Source organism: Salvia miltiorrhiza, chromosome 3 (genome assembly GCF_028751815.1).
Source record: "Salvia miltiorrhiza cultivar Shanhuang (shh) chromosome 3, IMPLAD_Smil_shh, whole genome shotgun sequence".
NCBI classification, from domain to species: Eukaryota; Viridiplantae; Streptophyta; class Magnoliopsida; order Lamiales; family Lamiaceae; genus Salvia; species Salvia miltiorrhiza.
The window spans coordinates 29,248,705-29,253,876 of NC_080389.1; the positions used below are offsets into that span (position 1 = coordinate 29,248,705).

The window sequence follows — 5,172 nt, forward strand, 5'->3', positions numbered from 1 at the left end:
ACCGTCTCATTCTCTCCCATCTTCCTCTTGTTTGATATGACCTCCTTTAGGAACTTTGCATAGGAGGGCATTTGTTTCAAAGCTTCAATAAGTGGAATGTTGATGTGCACCTTTCGAAAAATCTCAAGAAACTTGGAGAATTCATTCTCCACATTCTTCTTTTGATGTCTTTGAGGAAAAGGGATTGGTGGGCAATAAGGTGGTGGAGCCACGTACACCTCCTTCTTCTTTCCTCTATCTCCTTGTTCCTTTGAAGGGTTGCCATCTCCAACTTCAACCACAACACCACTTCTATCTTCTTCGTCGGGCATCTTGGGCTCTTCATATGTTGTCCCACTCCTTAGAGCAATGGCCTTGCAATGCTCCTTGGGATTCACGATTGTGTTGCTTGGGAATTGCCCTTGTTGGTGTTGATTGTTTATAGACTCGGCAATTTGTCCCACTTGTATCTCAAGCATTTTCAATTGCTTGGCTTGAGCCTCTAACTTCTCATCCGTTCTTGTCATGTGAGCTTGAGTCGTGGTCATGAACTTCATCAATATTTCTTCAAGGTTGAGCTTCTTCTCTTCCTTGATCATGCCATGGCTCACCGCAAATCCGGGCGGTGGTTGCAAGAAATTGTTTGGATTGCTATAGGAGAGGTTAGGGTGGCGGTTAGGTTGGAATCCTTGAGTGTATTGCCCTTGCCCTTGGTAGCCACCTTGTTGTTGGGGCCGGAAGTTCGCATAGCCTCGGTTGTTGTTGTTGTTGATGTAGTTCACATCCTCGAAGCTAGTTTGTTCTTCAACCACGGGCTCTACCCTTGACATTGATATAGCATCAATCTTGCTATTCATGGCGGTCAATTGAGCCGTCAAAAGAGCTATCGGATCCGAGCTTGTTGTAGCCGCCACCTTCTTCAAGATGCTCCTCTCCGTTGGGAATTGATGGCAATTGGTGGCCAAGTTCTCTATGATGTGAGCGGCCTCCGCGTGGCTTTTCTCCAACAATGCTCCATTGGCCGATGCATTCATGTCTCTTTGCATCTCACCACTACACCCGGTGTAGAATACACAAATGATTGTGTTTTGGTCTAAACCATGGTTAGGGCACTTCCTTAGCATCTCTTTGAATCTCTCCCAAGCTTCGTAGAAGGATTCTCCATCAAATTGGTGAAATTGGACTATGTCCTTCTTCATCTTCATGGTTCTACCCGGAGGGTAGAACTTGTTGAGAAACTTTTGAGCCATGTTCTCCCATGTAGTGATAGAACCACCCTCTAAAGATTGGTACCATGTCTTGGCCATGCCCCTTAGCGAAAAGGGGAAGAGTCGAAGTCGAATGGCATCCTCCGGGACTCCATTCATCTTGATGGTGCCGCATATCTCCAAGAAGTTTCCAAGATGTCCATTCGGGTCATCTTGGGAAAGACCGGCGAATTGGTTTTGTTGTACCATATTTATGAGGGCCGGCTTGAGCTCAAAATTGTTGACGTTGATTCTCGGGACATGCACTCCTCCTTGTTGGACAATGGGTTGGAACATATTGCTAATAGGTGGTGGTGGAGGTGTATTTCTTAGAGCTTCTTGCTCATTGATTTTCCCTTGCATGGCTTCTAATTGCATTTGAAGTTGACGGATTAAGTCGTGATTTTCCGCCATAGCTTCCTCCAACTCTCTATCTCTTCTTGTTCTTGCTTTGTTGTGTCGACAAAAAGCTTCAACCTCAAGGTTTATAGGTATAAGAGGTGCACCCTTAGATCTTGTGTTCATACACTACCTATCAACCAACAAGAACAAGAAGTCAAAACACAATCTTAAAATAGAAAACAAAAATTAAAGCAAGTAAAATGTCTAAAGTAGTTAAGCACAATGAAGCAAAATATCACAAGCAAAGAAACTAAACTAATCCCCGGCAACGGCGCCAAAAACTTGTTCGCTAATATTTTCACCACGCCGCAAGTATACGGGTAGTTGTAATATATGGAAGCAAGGTCGTATCCCACAAGGATTAGTAGTTCAATCTAGTGATTATCCTAAGTCATTATGCTATAGCTATTTAGACTAAACGATGGAGTGATTGGTTTGATTATCTACTAATTACTTAACAAGTGCAAAGACAAATAAAACCAAATAAGCAAGTGGATTAATAAGATGATTAAGGCGATTTAGGGACTAGGCATCGATGATTAAGCAAAGGACTTCAATTATAACTCAATACTAATCTTGACGAACCTAATTATCTAGAGTGATCTCCCAACTAGTTCTAGCCCCCTCCCGGACGACTAAAACGGTGGATTACGGGTCATAGTTGCCGTTCCCGGTCAACTTCTAACCTATAACTCCCAAAAGCACACAAAGATCGACATACTCTCACCCAACTCTCAACCTCCCGGTTATCGAATTGATATGTTTCAAACACCTTATCTATTGCAATTATCCTCTCCCGATTCAAAATGCAAATTAGAAATGCATAGAATGTGGCCAATAAACCATACAAGAAATAAATCAAGGGTTTGAAAAGATAATGTGCAAAGGAACAAACAAGATTTATATTGAGCATAAATAATCAATCCATTACAATAATCATCTAGCCTAATCCCCAAATCAAAGAGAAATTTAGCCTATCATGTTCAACAATAACATACCCAATGAAAAGAGAAACATAAATGAAAAAGAGAGAAAGAATGAACAAATCCTATTGAGAAGCTTGCTTCAATCTTCTCTCATCTTCAATCCTTCTTCAAATGGGTAGGAATGAGTATGAATGTTGGGGATTAGGGCTTGGATATGGAGGTAGGAATGTTGGGGATGATGAATATGGGTGAGTATGAGGTTGGGGAAGATGAATGATGGAGAAGAAGAAGAATAATGAGAGAAAAAGGGGGAAAATGGGGTTTAAGGGCTGAAAAACGCGACTCCGCTCTTTTCCCGCGGTCACGGCCCGCGCCCGTGGTGCTCAAACGTGGGCGAAACTCAGGTAACCCGCGGTCCCGCCCCGCGGCCGCGGGTGGTGACCGTGGGGGGACCCGCGGTCCCGCCCCGCGGCCGCGGGTGGTGACCGCGGGACATCCCTGGAATTGAGCACTTAGCCCGCGGTCCCACCCCGCGGCCGCGGGTGGTGACCGCGGGCGATACCTTCCCCACGACGCGTGCCCGCGGCCGCGGCCTCTGTGCGCGGCTGACTTTGTCGGCCCCGTTCTCCCTCGTCCGAGCTCCGATTCGGGTACCGTTCACGCTCATGGATTCCTCTCGAGACGTACTTCAATCCTATGCTCTCACAATTCTCCACTCAACTCTTGATTTGCCCTGAAAATACTCAAAAACTATACCAAGCAATCAAAACTTCATAAATACTAAATATTCGGGCACAAACAAGCATTCACAAGCAAAACATGAAGGGAAATGACAACAAAACATGTGGAATTGAGGTACGAAAACCATGTTTGTCAACCCCCCAAACTTAAAGTGTTGTTTGTCCCCAAACGACGAAGAGAAGAGAAATAAAAGTAAACAAACATGTAAGCATGAATTGGTGTCATTTCAAAGGCTTCAACAATTTTTTTTTTTACGGGTGGGATTGAACTCTAACCCACCGGCGTATGCTCCTCCTTGGGGGCAACCCAAAATCTCGTCCAACTCATCAATAGTTAGCTCTCGGGGCTCATTCCCGAGTTGGAAAGAGATTCGTGATGGAGCTCCGTTGGACTTGATGAGCTGGAATGTGGAGAGGAACTCAAGAGTGAGCCCTCGGTATGCTAACCATCCTCCAGTGATTACTCGCCGCCATCCGCCTCTATCCGCCAAAGACCAAATGTCTTCGGCTATTCCCATGGCCTCGATAGTTTCCGAGCAAATATACCGGCATTGCCGGTGAGGAATGGCACAAAGTTGCTCCCAACGTTCGCGGGAGTCCGGAGTAGGAAGTCGAATCCCATAGAATTGAGGAGTGTGCCGAGTGATAGTCACCTCATCGGCACGGGAGGTACTGGCCTTCCCCTTTCCTTTGCCCTTTGTTACACGTGGTGCCATAGCAAAATGTGCCTACAAAACCAAGTGTGAGTCTTTATTTGACACAACAAACGACAACAACAAGATACTAGAAAACAACTTAACTAAGCAAATTAGCCCGGGAAACGGGCGAATTCTTATTCTAAAAGCACATAAATTAATCACACTATCACAATGCATCTCACAACAACACATAGCATCAATATTAAGCCCACAATCACCAAAATCTCCCCCCCAAACTTAGACATTTATCTACACCCAACACAAGCAAGTTCTTAAGCAATAATGTCAATTAAGCATAAATTCACCGATTAAATTGCAATTAAATGAAAGACCCATCATCCTAGACATGTATAGAAGCAATTAAATGCATCAATTCAACAATGTAGCACAATGTAGGAAAAATCCTAATTTTGAGCCCTAATTGCATATAAACATGTAGAATGCAAAATATCACAAAATAATCGGTAAAAATCTTCTAAATCATGCTTAGAATGTAAAAATGAAGGAATGAAAGCAAGTAAAACATACCTTGTAGTTGGATTTGGAAGTGAAAGTAGAGAGGAAGAGTGTGTAATTTCGTGGGTGGTGTGAAATGAGAGTGAAAAGTGAGGAAGAAGGGTGAAAAATGGGTTAAAAACCCGAGTCAACGCAAGTCAACGCGGGGCCAGGAGGCCCGCGGTCCCGCCCGCGGCCGCGGGTGGTGACCGCGGGACATCCCTGGATTGCGCGTTTCGCCCGCGGTCCCGCCCCGCGGCCGCGGGTGGTGACCGCGGGCACCCTGGGAGTCTTCACCTTTGAAAAAAATCAATTTTTGGCGTTTTTTTTTTTTTTTTTTTTTTTTTTTTTTTTTAAGATAAAGGGAATTAAACTCAAAAACAAAAGAAATCACACACATATAAAAATATATACATAGATGAATATATAATACCTATGTATATGTGTTTATTGAACTTGCAAAAATTAAAGATACCTTGTTGGGGTGCCTCCCAACTAGCGCTTAGTTTAACGTCGTGAGCTCGACGTCTTCATGATGGTGTCATGTCTTTGGTTCGGCGAGAATGATGACGGACACTTTCTCTCGCGGCTCGGCTCGAAAGTATGCCTTAATGCGTTGGCCATTCACCACAAAAGTGCGTCCATCGTTGCCCTTCAATTCAATAGCTCCATTGGGGAAGACCTT

The 5,172-nt window shown here is 44.3% G+C and overlaps 1 non-coding gene across 1 annotated transcript; it reads left to right on the plus strand.

Annotated features, from left to right (window-relative positions):
• Window positions 1-1,074: 1,074 nt before the first annotated feature.
• Window positions 1,075-1,181, plus strand: LOC131019218 (small nucleolar RNA R71). Its single transcript, XR_009100139.1, has one exon. It is a non-coding gene; the product is annotated as a small nucleolar RNA R71 (small nucleolar RNA).
• Window positions 1,182-5,172: the final 3,991 nt, after the last annotated feature.